At 40.8% G+C, this 16,642-nt stretch overlaps 1 protein-coding gene and 1 non-coding gene across 3 annotated transcripts in view; one reads left to right on the top strand and one right to left on the bottom strand.

The window, feature by feature from the left end:
• The window catches only part of COL4A6 (collagen type IV alpha 6 chain), a 336,867-nt gene that overhangs the window by 71,542 nt on the left and 248,683 nt on the right, over positions 1 to 16,642 (top strand). The window lies entirely within an intron of this gene.
• TRNAG-ACC (transfer RNA glycine (anticodon ACC)) lies at positions 10,264 to 10,336 on the bottom strand. Its single transcript has one exon. It is a non-coding gene; the product is annotated as a tRNA-Gly (tRNA).

Genomic DNA, 16,642 nt, shown 5'->3' with positions numbered 1-16,642 from the left:
TCTTCAGTCTCCTGCATTGGCAGGTGGGATTTTTATCATTAGCACCATCTGGGAAGTCCTATATATATCCTGGATATATGTATTCTGAAGGTACATATACACATATACATATATGACATATACAGATATCCTGAATATCTGTATATCCAGTATATATACACATCCAGAATATGTATATACATATCAAGAATATATATACAGATTTCCAGAATATACACATATCCAGAAAATATATACATATTCAGAATATGCATACATACCTGGAATATATATGTATCCAGAATATATATACACATATCCAGAATATATATACATGTGTCCAAGATATATATACACATATCCAGAGTGTGTATATGTATATGTATATATTATATATATATACACACATATCCAGAGTATGTATACACACACACACACACACATATCCAGAATATAAGTGCTATGTCACTTTAGTTGTGTCTGACTCTTTGTCACCCATGGACTGTAGCCTGCCAGTCTCCTCTGTCCATGGGATTCTCCAGGCGAGACTACTGGAGTGGGTTGCCATGCCCTCCTCCAAGGGATCTTCCCAACCCAGGGATTGAACCCTTGTCTCTTAAGTCTCTTGTATTGTCAGGTGGGTTCTTTACAATTATCACCACCTGGGAAGCCCTACATATCCAGAGTATATATATATACATATCCAGAATAGATGCACATATCCAGAAGTTATATACATATCCTGAATATATGTACACACATATCCAGAATAATTGTATACACATATCCAGAATATGAATGCTAAGTCACTTCAGTCATGTCTGACTCTTTGTGACTCTATGGACTGTAGCCTGCTAGCCTCCTCTGTTTATGGGATTCTCCAGGCAAGAGTACTGGAGTGTGTTGCCTTGCTCTCCTCCAGGGGATTGTCTCCCAACGCAGGGATTGAACCTGAATTTCTTAAGTCTCCTGCATTGGCAGGAATGTTCTTTACTACTAGCACCACCTGGGAACTCCTACATATCCAGAATATATATATATACATATCCAGATTTTATACACATATCCAGAATATATATATAGAATATACACGCATATCCAGAATATATATACATATCCAGAATATATACATATCTAGGATATATCTATACATATCCAGAGTATATATACATATTTAGAATATACACATATATATCCACAAAATATATATATATCCAGAATATATATGCACATATCCAGAATATATATGTATATCAGAATATACATACATATCAGAATATATATACATACATATCCAGAACATATATACACATATCCAGAATATATATACATATCAAGAATATATATATACATCCCAGAGCATGGCTGCAATCCTACAGATAGGTTACTGAGCTAAGGGAACTAGGAAACTCAGGCAACATGAACAATCCAGGAAAGGATAGAGGAATCCAGTTTCTATTATTAACAAGCATATGAGGTGGTGACCAGTTATCTTTTAGATTCTCATGGCACCCTAGCTCTGAAAAAAAAATTCTATGATATTTTAAGATTTCACATCTGAAACCTAAGCTGAGCTATCTCCAAGGCCTAACTAGAGTACCTGGCACATAATAGATGCTTATTGAAGCTTGCTGGAGTGAACCTAACAGCAGAGTCATCAAACTGTAAGAACTGAGATACAAAGTTAGGGCCAGACTGGCAATGACAGTGACCCAGTAATGACTATAGACGAAGGAGTTGAGTTAGGGCTCTTTAAATGCTCCTTCTTTCTCAACTATTATTTAGATTAATCCTAGGGGTTGGAGCCTGGCTGAAACTGCAGGTGATAAGTAAATGGCCACAAAAGGGAAAACTGCAAAGGCTGGAAACCAGGGAGAGGCCTGACTGGTATAGTAAGATACCTGAAGAAAAGATAGTGTTGGAATAAGTAGTGGCAACTATTCTATACCAGAATACAAATAAGGGTGTTAAAAGCAAGAATTTCCCGAGAATCTCAGATAGCATGTTAAGTTTATAAAATCTCACTGATTCTGATGATAAAAATTCTCTTCCCCAGACAGCTCAGAAAAAATCTTTGGGAATAATATTCTTTCTTACATTTTCCAGTCAAATTAGTCCACATTCTTGTGATCAGCAATTTGTAGCCCTTAAAATGTTAAGGAGAAGCATACCAGGCATCACAGATTAGTAACGTTCCCCAACGAAGTAGATTGTTACACCTGCCCACACAGGTCAGCATTTTTCATTACATGCCAAATTTGGGGGGAAATTCTCCCTAATTCCTGAGACAAGCACCATCAAAATGATTGAAAATTCTACAGCCCAAATCATTCACATCTTAATCTCTAGAGATGCTCTTCTCTTTCAACCTAACTGAGTGAAGAAGGCACTTCCCTGGAGATGGCAATTAGATTAAAAAGCCCAAGCCTTTCCCTTGATTACTTAAAATGATACTAAGTCCTTGAGCTAACTTAGATGGATGGTAATGGTTTCCAGGGGACAGACAACTTCAAAAAGATAACTTCATTGCACTTTCTTTCCAGTTTACTTACTTAACACATTGAAAATACTTTTGGAAATTTTATTAAAGAGGCGTGAGCCTTTTTAAAATGGATCAGAGAACTCTCTCCTGATTTCAAATAGCTGAATGAAATTCTGCCAAGTGCTAATAATAACAATCCTTCTGTGTTATGGTTGGTCAACCCTTACTCCCACCCTAGAGCAAGCATGAGGTTCTAATCAGTATAATGAATGAAGTAGTTATTAACATTTCGGGAAAAAACACCCGAAATTGTTGCTCTTTTGTGAATTATACTGGTAGATTGTAGCTCTTTTTCTTTGGTCAGACTGTTCATCCAAGGACTTTGTGATTAAAAAGGCAGGAGGTTATTTACCAAATGAATAAATGAGGGGGCTGTTTAGTAAAGAATTCAGTTACCACTGGGAACCTTCTCTCTGTATTGAAAATAGGATTTGATTTATACCCCTTGACAATTACTTTCCAAGACTGAAATGTCAAGGACACCTGTACGTTAGGGACCATCCTATTAGTGATTTATGAACAGTAAACAAATGTGTAGGGTATCCTTGCTGGGTATATATTCATCAGCTAAGGTTAGCACCACCCCCCTGCCCCTCGCCCCTCAAGTCACTTAACCTGGATGTCTCAGTTTCCCAGTTGTTCAAGTATGGAATAATAATACTTTCCTACCTCAAAAAGGTCTTTTGAGAATGAAGCAGTTAGTGAGCTGCTTCAAAGATGAACTGCCTTGTTTTCATAATTTCTTTGCTTGTACTCTGGCTCACTCACTACAGCAGTTAAATATATATGGTAAACACGTTATGTTTGGTTTTCACGTAACCATACACTCTTGAAAACAAAATTTGCTTGAGATATTTTCCCAATTCTCTGCCTTTAGTCTGTGTGGGACCTGAGGTTAATTAGCATCCACAAGCTCTTATCTGCACCTTTTTGAAGGACTAATTAGTGTATATTTTGTCAAATTCTAATGAGAAGTGATAAGGAGTCTTTTTACCCGGTTTTCTTTTCTCTCAGGGGGAGATACATTATTTTAGCCAACATTTGTTTTTTCCAAGGAGACAATATTTGTTGATTTAACCTATGTTTACTAAACACTTTTAAGGCCTATGGGGCTATGGAAGAATACAAAAGAGCATTTTTAAAAAGAGCTAATGGATCTGAGAAGGTTGCTGCTGCTAAGTCACTTCAGTCGTGTCCAACTCTGTGTGACCCCATAGATGGCAGCCCACCAGGCTCCCGTCCCTGGGATTCTCCAGGCAAGAACACTGGAGTGGGTTGCCATTTCCTTCTCCAATGCATGAAAGTGAAAAGTGAAAGGGAAGTCACTTAGTCGTGTCGGACTCTTCACGACCCCATGGACTGCAGCCCACCAGGCTCCTCCGTCCATGGGATTTTCCAGGCAAGAGTACTGGAGTGGGTTGCCATTGCCTTCTCCTGAGAAGGTTAAGCTAGTTATAAAAAACAAATTGAAAGCCACAAACATTATGCATATGTGAGAAGGGACTCTCCAGTAAATGAGCAGTGAAGTGGGCACAAGGTGACAGGTTTGACTGATGTAGACGTCTTGCTTTGGATGGTAATGAGCAAGATGAAATGTGTAGGATGGACTTCGGAGGGACATGTAATGGGCTTTATCATGGAAGGAGAGCTTAATCAAGGAAGAGGGTGGGGAAATGAGGAGGAGGAGACTGTAGGAAAAAGAGTTATGGACTGGGATTCAGTAAAACTGGGTTTAGTCCTGATGCAAACTTTATTCTGCACTCAGAATTTTAGGTCACCCCTCCACATTGCAAGGTTTGGGACCACATGTGTATGCTCAGTCATTCAGTCTTGTCCGACTCTCTGTGACCCCATGGACTGTATGTAGCCTGCCAGGCTCCTCTATCCATGGGTTTTCTAGTGTTCTAGCAAGAACGCTAGAACAGGTTGCTGTTTCCTTCTCCAGGGAATCTTCCCAACCCAGGGATCTAACCTGTGTCTCCAGCATTGCAGGCAGATTCTTTACCATTGTGCCATGTGGGAAGCCCTTGGGACCACATAAGGGACTTCCAACTACAGCACTCTAGGATTTAAAAGCTTCCTCAGAGATGTGAGTTTAAAAATTTAAATCCAGTCAGGTTCTCAAGTTCTCAATAGGTTTCATGGCTGAAGAAAGAAAGAATACAAGGCAGAGGAATGAACATCATGAAGGCACCTCCATTATAATGGCCAGAACCAGGGATTTCCCTGGTGATCCAGTGGCTAAGACTCTGACTCCTAATGCATGGGGTCCAGGTTTGATCTCTCATCTGGGAACTAGGTCCTACATGTGGAAACTAAAGGTCTCACATGTTGAAACTAAGACCTAGCAGAGCCAAATAAATATTTTTAAAAATAACTCAGGACCAGAATAAGGCAAACCAGTCATGGAGAAAAAACACATGAGAGAAAATTCTGTATCAAATCAACTAAATTTAAGGGGAGGTGGTATTATGTAGTAGAAGGGACATAAGCTTTGCAATTGACTATACCTGGCCAGGGTTTGAATCCCATTTTATCCACTTGGTTGTGGTTTCAGGCAAGTTTTATAACCTCTGAGCCAAAACTTTCTAACTCAAACTGGAATCATAATACTATATTCTTTTTTTTTAGCCAAAACTTTTTATTTTATTTTATTTTACCGTGGCAGATTCATGTTGATATATGGCAAAACCAATACAATACTATATTCTTAATAGACTTGTTTTGAAAACTAAATGAGTTAATCTGAGCAAAGCACATTGTACCCACCTGGCTTGCCATAAGCACTCAATAAATGGTGGTCATTTATAGCTCCCAATTACTGAAGCCCTGATTTGTCTTGACTGTTTTGCTAGACAAGTTAGATAACACAAAGGGGCCTCTTTAGCTCCTCCTTAGAGACTGAGCTTTTATCATCTTTAAATTGAGGGCCTCCGTGTCAGCTTACACAACAGCCCCTCCCCCAACACAATTAGACTTCCTCAGCTCCCCAGAAAACAGGTTTTGAAGCATCTCTGCTATTTTCAATTTGTCAGTATCTGGATCTGCCTGGTCCTAGTCAATCTAAATGGAGAGAGTTGGACCATATCCTTGTCCTTCAAATGCCTGTGGGTATAACTGATTTAATTTCTGTCAGTATAAAGAGTTTTCAGAGGATACTGAGGAAGCCATTTCCCATAGCCAGGCAGCCCTGACTGCCCTTCTTCCTCTTGCTCACAGGGGCTTACTGGGGGGCCTCTGCTCTGGTAAAGACTTTGGCTCTGTTACTCAGATATGTTAGGCAAAGATCTGTTTGGTGATTCATTTGATTAGATAGGAGTTCCACACAAAAGGGGGCTTGTGCATTTATTGTAGTTACTGAGATTAAGGGAGCCAGGTACTGCTATGGGAAGCTGCCTCGTTGAAAAGAGAGGCCATTCTTTGATGTTGAGAGAACCAGCCTTCCTCAATGAGAAAAATAACTATTAGTTTCCTTGATTTGCAAATCACTTGAAAAGCGCATTAACTAACCCTTTCGCTTGTTTTGTATAATGCTTGTTTGAGGGTGGGGGTTTCGGTCTGTGCAAAGGAAGCAAAGAGGAGAATTCACTTTTTTAATTGTTTCCCATGATCTCAGTGGCAGCTCAACTGATTCCCCGCCCCTCCAACCCCAGCTTTTGTTCTTTTTTTCATCTTTTACACTTAGTCACACACTCTTCTTCCTCACCTCCCATGCTGGTCTTTTTTCCAAACAGCACCTCGGTCATGGTCCACATTAATCTAACCCATAGCTCTCTATGCTACTCACCCATTTTATTTTTTTATTTATTTATTTATTTTTTTGACACATGCAACCTCTACCACTGTATATACCTCTTGCATTCAAGTTTTTCTTCTCAGTAACTAATATACTTAGTTATATGTGTGATTGGAAGAAAAGAAATTATATAATCCTGAAGAGGATAGGTTTGTATTTGGGATCTGCATTGTGCTTAATATCAGAGTAGGAGTATGTCTGATCTTGAAACAGCCACAAAAATAAATTCACAGGATATACTATGAGGAAGACCTAAATGTGTGAAAACCTGAGAAGTGGTTCACTTCTCGGTGCTCTCTGTTTTGTGTGTCCCCCTACTCTGTATTGAAGCTGGACAGTGTCAGCCCTCAAACTGATTCTAAAAGATAAGCTTAAGCTAAGCAGAGTAGCTCCCTTCCTCCCCCATCCTGTGTTCTTCTTTTCCCTGTCTTTCATTTCATCATGTATGGAACATACTTGGCACTGGGCCAGGCATAATATTAAATAAATAACTTAACCAACCCCTGTACTTCTCTGGTAGCTCAGATGGTAAAGAATCTGCCTGCAATGCAGGAGACCCAGGTTCGATCCCTGGGTTGGGAAGAGCCCCTGGAGGAGGAAATGGTAACCCACTCCAGTATTCTTGCCTGGAGAATCCCATGGACAGAGGAGTCTGGTGGGCTATGGTCCATGGGGTCACAAAGAGTCACACAGGACTGAGCGACTAACACTTAACCAACCCCTGGTTGTCCTTATGCCCTTCCCCTACTTTGTAAGACTAGTCACCATCTGCCATACTATATATTTGAGTTAGTTTCTTTGTTGTATCCTTTCCATGCCCCCTAACCCCCAGGTCCTCCCATTACAAACACAATATAGGCTCCACAGAGGCAGGAGCTTGGGGTGTTCAATGCTGCACCACTAGCCTGGTACTTGGTAGTTGCTCAATATGTATGTGTTGAATAAAATAAGCAGCTTCTGTCTGTCTGTTCTTCTCTGGGCCATTGGATTATGTGGACACTCTGCTGAAGATCTCAATGAACTCACTCCTCTCACGTGAGGAACCGCATTTGCTATCTTACTCTTGGTATCAACCAAGACCTATGGGAAGATGAAAAGTCACCCACCTCCACACCAAGGAGACAACAGTGCCAATGACAGCTCAAAGCTAAGAAGTCACCTAAAAGCACCTTGCTCTCAAGTGCGGGTTTTTGTTACCTAGATGTCCAGAGCAATGGATAAAATGAGACAGCATTTTTCTAGAGACGATAGATCCTTTCCCAGAAGATGCCTGACTGGGGGCAGATTTGTGGGCTGGCTGAAACAATGGTCCAGAAATCTGAGAAGACAATCAGCTAAGCAAGGTTAGGAGAGGGGGCAGAGAGAGCTGAACTCTTGCTTCAAATCTGAGTGATTTCAGCTGCTCCTATGGAAGAAGGCAGTGTTTTTCTTGCATAAAATCTCCAACCCTGCATCTGGCCTTATTGTCTATCTTGCTGTGCTTTGGCTCACAGATGCTGCTTTGAAGAGAAAACTTTCTCCTTGAATGGCTTTACTTGTAAACTTCTAATTTGCTAAAGCCAATTAGTGGTTGAAATTTCACAGGAAGTCAGAGTATTTCAAGGTTGAAAGTTTGAGAGGGCATTTAGTGCAACAATTCTCAAACCGCACTTTATGAATGTAAGTTAGGTACAATCACTTTCTTTGGCAATTAAAACATTGGTTACTGCCAAGTGTTGGCAAGAGTGTGGGAAAATGGTAGATCTCAGACCTTGCTGGTAGGAGTGAAAATTGATGTAGCCTTTTTGTGGGGGAAATTTAGCAACACGTGTCAAAAATTTAAATTCATGTACTCATTGACCCGTCAATTCCACTTCTTGGAGACTATTCCACAAATATACCATATTGCATCAATTCTAAATTTTCACACTTATATATATGCATTTTATATACATTTTAATATTTGTGCGATTGGGATGCACCTTTGATTCAATGGAATATGGTACTTCCCCACATCACAAGAAGCTACCATATGGATTTTTATTGCAGTGTCACTTATAACAGCAAGATCAAGGAAAACCTGCATGCCCATAGATAGAATACTGATTAGCTAACTTACATTCATCCCAAATAATATCACATACAGCTACTTAAAAAAATAAGCTTGATCTATATTTGATGACTTGAAAAAAAATTTTCTGAGATACATAATTAAGGGGGAAAGTTTAGGTATATAATATTGTGTTTAGAAAACTTTTGTGAAAAAAAGACATTTCAATTATATATATATATATATGTTTCCCAGGTGGTACAGTGGTAAAGAATCCACCTGCCAATGCAGGGGACACGAGACATGGGTTCAATCCCTGGGTCAGGAAGATTCATCCCATGGAGAGGGAAATGGCAACCTGCTTCAGTATTCTTGCCTGGAAAATTCCATGGAGAGAGGAGCCTGGTGGGTAGAGCCCCTGGGGTCACAGAGTTGGATACAACTGAGCACACACACATATATCTATATGTGTGTGTGTGTGTATATATATATATATATATATATATATATTCTGACATATACATACAAATGTATTTTTGGTAGGCTATGTAAGCAACTGTTATTAAAGAATTCTTTTAGGGTGAGGGTTGGGTGTTGGAAGAGTTTTACTTGTCATTTTGTACCTTTTTTGTAGAGTTTGCATTTTCCAAGTTTGTTCCCATATTGCTCTATTTTCTTAAAAACCAAAAGAGGTTTCTGAGAGATGAATTATGGTTATTTGCCCCTTTTTTATACTTTTCTGTATCAAAACACACAATAGATGTTATTTTTAAAAGGAAACCGGTAAGACAATCCCTGTCTCAGTGGAGTTCTTAATGTGATAAACCAGAGAACAAATGCTTTACTAGGTCCAATAATAGAGATCTGAACGAAGTGCTGAATGGGAGAAGATGAAGGGAATCTGATTCAGTGTCTCCAGATGTGTCAGGAAAGTGTCCCAGAAGAGGAGACATTTGAGCTGAGGGTTGGTAGAGCAGAGGATATGTGGTGGAAGCATTCCAAGAAGAATAGACAGCTTGTGTAAAGGCACAGTGATCTAGATTGCTAGTTGTAGGAGTGTTGGAAGGTTCCATGTTGTTGGAGACTGTCTGTGGATGAGGGAGCATGATGAGTAATGAGAACAGATGAGTGTATACTGTGTGCTGGACACTGGGCTAGATGTTTTGAGTTTTTCACCTCCAATGCTTAGAAGGATATTAAAGAATAAATACTTTGCCAACAAAGGTCCATATAGTTAAGGTTATGGTCTTTCCAGTAGCCATTACGGATGTGAGAGCTGGACCATAAAAAAAGCAGAGCACTTAAGAGTTGATGCTTTAGAACTGTGGTGCTGGAGAAGACTCTTAAGAGTCCCTTGGAAAGCAAGGAGATCAAAGCAGTCAATCTTAAAGGAAATCAATTCTGAATACTCTTTGGAAGGACTGATGCTGAAGCTGAAGCTCCAGTACTTTGGCCACCTGATGCGAACTGCTGACTCATTGGAAAAGACCCTGATGATGGGAAAGATTGAAGACAGGAGGAGAAGGGGATGACAGAGGATGAGATGGCTGGATGGCATCACCGACTCAATGGACATGAGTTTGAGTAAACTCCGGGAGTTGGTGATTGACAGGGAAGCCTGGTGTGCTGCAGTCCAGGGGGTCACAAAGAGTCAGACACGACTTGGCAACTAAACAACGACAAAGGAATAAATGGCCTTGAGGACTTGAAATGTGGTAAAGACAGCCCAGGGTTTCAACATGAACCAAGCTGAGTTTCAATCCAAGCAGTTTAGTCTATCTGATCCTTCCTTAAAGAGTTGTGAAGAGGTTTTTTAAAATATATTTTTATTTATTTGGCTACTCTAGGTCTTAATTGCGGCATGCAGGATGTTTTAGTTGCAGCATTGAACTCTTAGTTGCAGTGTGTGGGATCTAGTTCCCTGACCAGGGATCGAACCTAGGCCCCCTGCATTGGTAGCACAGAGTCTTAGCCACTGGACAATCAGGGAAATCCCTTGATGAGGTTTTAACAAAGCTGTATATAATGCCCTTGACATATAGTCAGAACCTAGACAAGTTGACTGGTATTAATATTCTCATTCTCATCATTCCTCCCTTCCCAAGCCTAACAGAGTACTGTGTATACAGTAGGAACTCAGTGAATCTCAGCTACTGAACAATTTGTGAGAATTGGGTAAGGTGTATGGTAGGACATGACGTGACAGAGCCCTTGTCTCCTAATTGCCCATCCAGCCCTTTAATACCATATGTCAGAATTTTTGCCTTAGAGAACCTAGTATATACTCTCTGAAAACGTGAAGAGGCAGAACTCCAGGCACCTAAATAAAATAGAAGGAGTTGTAAAATCTTTCTATGAAGCTGATCACTCCCAAGGATTTTAGACTACATGGATGATATAATAAAGAGTAAAGATGAAAAACTGGGCTTCCCTGGTGGCTCCCACCTACCAACCAATGTGGTAAAGCACCCGCCTACCAATGCAGGAGACCCAGGTTCAATCCCTGGGTCGGGGAGATCCCCTGGAGAAGGAAACAGCAACTGCACTCCAGTATTCTTACCTTGGAAATCCCATGAACAGAGGAGCCTGGCAGGCTACAGTCCATGGGATTGCAGAAGTCAGACATGACTCAGCGACTAAACAACAACAACAAAGATGAAAAACCACCAGTGCAAATCAAATTTAAGGCAAAGTCTGTTAGCTTCAATAAACAAAGCAGTATAGGACCAACACCAGGATTGAAGCAGACATACCCTAAAACATGGCTGCGATGTCCTGAGAACTAAAGTTGCGAAAGTCCCCACTTTGTCCTTTATTAGTAGTGTGGCCTTAAACAAGCCATTTCCCTATGGAGAAATAGCCCCTCTCTCTTCTCACCTATAGAATATGACAGTTGAGTTAGTTAAGGTCAGCAAACTGCAGCCAAATGTAGTCTGCCACCTGTTTTTTGTAAGTAAAATTTTGTTGGAACACAGCTATGCCTATTCATGTCGTATTGTCTATGGTCTGTTTTGCACACAATGGCACAGTTAAGTAGTTGTGACAGAGACCGTATGGCATACAAAGCTGAAGGCATTGACCATTTGACCCTTTGTAAAAAACAAAAAGCTAGCTGACTGCTGGTACATGTATAACATCTCTTCCACCTCTGACATTCTGTGATATCTGTACTGCTAAAGGCTTAATGCATGAGACCATTGGCAGTCACTAGGTTCATCTTGGAAAACTTCCATGAAATTTGGAAATTTTCCAGAGGCCTCATCTGTAAATTTGTTACTAATGCAACAAAACTTTTTGAAGCATCTTCTGTTTGCCACAGACTCTACTGGTTCTGGGGTGCAATAGGGAGCAAAATCAGACATGATTCTGGCACTCATGGAGTTTACAGTCTATTAGAAGAGACAATTTTTAACAGAACCTCATCACAACATCTTTCACTTTGGAAAGTAAAGCCAACTAATTATTCCATAGTAGGTTAATAACTTACTAGGTTTACATGTGGATTTATGAGCATTTTCATTCATTCATTCACTTATTTATTAGTTTGCTCATTCATTCATTAATTCAGCACATATTTATAGAGTTCTTACTATGTGCCAGGTGCTGGACTGGGTTATATACTGAAATGTACTAACGAAAAAGATGGACAAAGTTGCTTATATTCTGTGGACCTTATATTCTGTTGTGGATTATATATAATAAAAAAATCACTGATACACAGTTTTTAACTGCAGTGAGTGCTTGAGGAACATGATCCTACAGCAGCATATAACAAAGGAACATGCTCTAGACTGGAGAGGTCGAGAATGATTTCTGAGGAAGCATTTCAGCTAAAATTGAAGGATGAGTAAGACTGATAATCTAGTTTCTTTCTGGGTTGTTGGTTTGGGTGCATTTAAATCAGTATTTTTCAAACTAAAGTTTGAATGAAACCCCTCCTGTTTTGTTTTGTTTTTGATCAATTGTTTGGACCCTGACCAACATTTGTTTCCTAATAGAGTGGAAAGGATAAGAGGAGTAGGATGAGTGAAACTTTCATATTACATTGCTGGAAATAATTATTCTGTGAAACTATGTAAAGTGCATTTCTTACTATGAGTCAGTCCAGAAAGTAGGAGTCACTGATCAGAAGGATCTGCTTTGGCTCTTTAAAGTTGCAGTTTATCAGATAACAGCTCTGTTCTTTAGTTTCCTGCCTTTAAAGTCAGAGGGATGTGTTCTTCAGGTCTGTTTCTTTTCATGTCCTTTTTAGAGAAAGCATGACAGTGAGTAAAAGAGCACGAGCCATTATTTACTGAGCTCCTGCTTTGGTGCCAGTCAGTGCTTTGTATAAATTATACCATTTAATCCTCACAGCTATCCTACGAGAGAGGCACAATTCATTATCGCCTTTTCAGATAATGATGCTTGCAGCTCAGAGAGGTTAAGTGACTAGCCCATGGCCACACAGCCAGTAAAATTCTCTTGCCTAAATAGCTAGGAACAAAATGAACACAAATGAGCTTAATTTGGTACTGCCTGAACATTTAACTGATAAGTTAGAAATTAGTCAAATTTGAAATGCTGGTTAAGAACCTCCTAGGTTTCTTTTTTAAAAAAGTTTTAATTTTGTACGGGTGTATAGCCGATTAACAATATTGTGGTAGTTTCAGGTAAACAGTGAAAGGACTCAGTCATGCATATATATGTATCCATTCTCTGCCAAACCCCCTCCCATCCAGGCTGCCATATAACATTGAGCAGAGTTCCATGTACTTTACAGTAAGGTCCTTGCTGGTTATCCCAAATTCCCTAACTATGCCTTCCTCTCCAGCAACCATAAGTTCAAGAACCTCCTAGGTTTCTATCACCTGTTTAATGATACAAGTTCTGTAGACCTTTCAGTTGAGTCCATCTCTCTCTCTCTCCTTCCTAGAAAAAGTGCCTCTTAATTCCTGAGCTGCTTAGATGGAATTTGGACCCATTTAATTCCAACATGGTAAAACTCATTCTTTCCAACTGAAAAGAAAACATCGGAAAAGATGACACTGATGTCACAGCATCAGTCCCCTAGCCCTACAAGTCTCAAAAAAAGTCACTAAAGAAGGGAAATTTGGGAACAATAGACTCCTGTAAGATCACAATAAGCAACAACAGAGTGATCAAGTCTCCAGGCTGGGAGATACAAACAAAAGATGCACAGCAAGTGAAAGTACAAAAGAAGGCCCGTGGGAGGAGACTCTGATGCTATCATTAAGAGATTCCCACTGGTTCCATTTAATTTTCTCAAACAAAATAGATTAGCAGGGACCTCCTCATATTCTTCCTCCAATAATTTCATTCTTTAACATACAATGAGAATGGAGGGCACAGGGAGAAATCCTTCAGTTACTAAATAGAAGGAAATTAATAGCCTTTTGGGTCAGAGAATTATAATTCTAAAGGCAGATTTTCCTTAGTCAGATAATGAGCTGCAGTTAAAGAGAAGATTGAAATAATGTGAAGATAATTTCACAAGTGCCCCTTTTCAGGACCCTCTGTTTTAAAGTGGCAATCTACAACATGATGTGATGAAAAATTACTTTGGAGTGGGTGTCATAAAAACTTGGTTTGGCTACTGTCTCTAATCCAAGTTTGGATAAACTTTGAAAAGTAACTTCACTTCCGTGAGCCTCAGTTTCCTTGGCCTGTAAAATAGCAATGAAAACAAAACCTAACTCCCCGTGTTATTGTGAGGATCAGATGACCTTAATGTGTATGAAATGTGTTTTATAAACCAAACATTTATATAATTATATAAGGTGTGAAGATGATACATCAGGTTCTTAAGAATTTACAATGGCAAGTCCAGAATCCTCAAAAGAGGCTTTGATGAAGCTAATAATGTGGTCCGATCTCAGTCTCTCTAGCCTTCTCACTCATTACGCTCTTATAAGAACTCTCTGCTCTATTTACCTGGTTCCATTTACTCCTCTGCTAATTAAACTTGATCTTTCCTGCTTCTGTTACTTGGCTTATATTGTTCTTCCTGACTTTAGCTCCTCCCGTTGCACCTAGCATAAGAAGTGCCTCCTCCAAGAAGGCTTTCTACATCTTCACTGCTACTCCAAGTATGGTGCCCACACAGCAGGATCAGCATTGCTTAGAAGTCTATTAGAAATGCTGATTTATGGGCACCTCCCAGACTCAGTTCAGTTCAGTCGCTCAGTCGTGTCTGACTCTTTGAGACCCCATGGACTGCAGCATGCCAGGCTTCCCTGTCCATCACCAACTTCCAGAGCTTTCTCAAACTCATGTCCATTGAGTTCAGTGATGCCATCCAACCATCTCATCCTGTGTCGTCCCCTTCTCCTCCTGCCTTCAATCTTTCCCAGCATTAGGGTCTTTTCCAATGAGTCAATTCTTCACATCAGGTAGCCAAATTATTGGAGTTTCAGCTTCAGCATCAGTCCTTCCAATGAACATTCAGGACTGATTTCCTTTAGGATGGACTGGTTGGATCTCCTTGCAGTACAAGGGACTCTCAAGAGTCTTCTCTAACACCACGGTTCAAAAGCATCAATTCTTTGGTGCTCAGACTACTGAACCGCCCAGACTACTCAACTGGTTTATGATCAGGCCATTCAAGATGGCTCTTCTCTTTCTCTCTGTACATCCCCTGCTCCACCAGTGCCTGCTCCACCCTACTCACATGACTGACCTTCCCTCTTAATCATACAGTCTAACCAGTACACAACCTACCTACTTGCCTCGGGCCCCACCTAGTGATTGGGGTGACACAGTGACAATCACTGTACCTAGTGATTGTCCTAACCTTTAGCTCTACCAGGAGAGCTTATCAAAGGTGCAGTGCCCCTCTGCTGGTTTCCCTGGTAATTCATGAGCCAACCTGACATCAATTCACACACACACACACACCCTCTTGGTAGTGAAGACTACTCCCATGTCCTGTCCACTGTCAGTCCCACACAGTGAGGTGTTGCTCCAGGACCTTTCTTCAGATGTGTGAAAATTCCCCATCCATTAAACCACTGATGCCTCTGTCACTGACTCTGGGGCCTTTCTTCGGCCATGGAGCTCGGCAAGTACAGGGCTTGCAGGCCTATGGAGTGCAGCCCAACAGTCAGCTTCTCCATTTGAACAAACTCCTCACTTCACATCACAGCCTGAGAAATGTTGTCCTACACAGATCCAGCCTTCACTTACTTCTCCCTTCTATGAACTTCTAGAGCACTTGGAGTTGGTTGTCTATTTTCCTTCCCAGTTAAACTATTCTACTTTTAGGCTGTAAGCACTTGGGGTGTAGCTATTTAGTGATTTTGTATTTAAGAATAATTTTTTTTAACCTGCTTTCAATTTCACAGAGATCTCCTATGTATAGGGCTTCCCTAGTGGCTCAGCCAGAGAAGGAAATGGCACCCCACTCCAGTACTCTTGCCTAGAAAATCCCATGGACGGAGGAGCCTGGTAGGCTGCAGTCCATGGGATCGCTAAGAGTTGGAGACAACTGAGCGACTTCCCTTTCACTTTTCACTTTCATGCATTGGAGAAGGAAATGGCAACCCACTCCAGTGTTCTTGCCTGGAGAATCCCAGGGACGGGGGAGCCTGGTGGGCTGCCGTCTCTGAGGTCGCACAGAGTCGGACACAACTGAAGCGACTAAGCAGCAGCAGCAGCAGCAGCAGCAGTGGCTCAGCAGTAAAGAATCTGCCTGCAGTGCAGGAGATGTAGGAGACACAAGTTCAGTCCCTGGGTCAGGAAGATCTCCTGGAGGAGGAAATGGCAACCCACTCCAGTATTCTTGCCTGGAGAATCTCATGGACAGAGGAGCCTGGTGGGCTACAGTCCATAGGTTGCAAAGAGTGGGACACAGCTGAAGTGACTTAGCACGCATGCATGGACACTCCTGTGTACAAGCCATTGTGGGTACAAAAATGAGTAAGATGTAGTACCTACCCTACCCTGAAGGAGCTCAATGTCTAGTAAAGGGAGGAATTCCTCCCTTCCTTCCTTCCTTCTTTCCATCCCTCAACATTTTCCACACACTACTGTGTTGCAGACACTGCTAGTTGTGGGAATATAGGATAGTGAAGACAAAGCCTCTGCTTTTGAGTCTAGCGGGATTACAGATAACTGTAAGCAAGTATCTTTTTTAAAAATTTATTGTATTGAAATATAGTTGATTTATAATGTTGCATTAGCCTCAGGTGTACTTCAGAGTAACTGAGTTATATATGAAAGTGAAAATGAAGTCGCTCAGTCATGTCCAACTCTTTGTGACCCCATGGACTGTATGTAGCCCACCAGGCTCCTCCAT

The sequence above is a fragment of the Bos mutus genome, chromosome X (genome assembly GCF_027580195.1).
Source record: "Bos mutus isolate GX-2022 chromosome X, NWIPB_WYAK_1.1, whole genome shotgun sequence".
Classification (NCBI taxonomy): domain Eukaryota; kingdom Metazoa; phylum Chordata; class Mammalia; order Artiodactyla; family Bovidae; genus Bos; species Bos mutus.
This window is presented reverse-complemented; position numbering and strand designations above follow the sequence as displayed.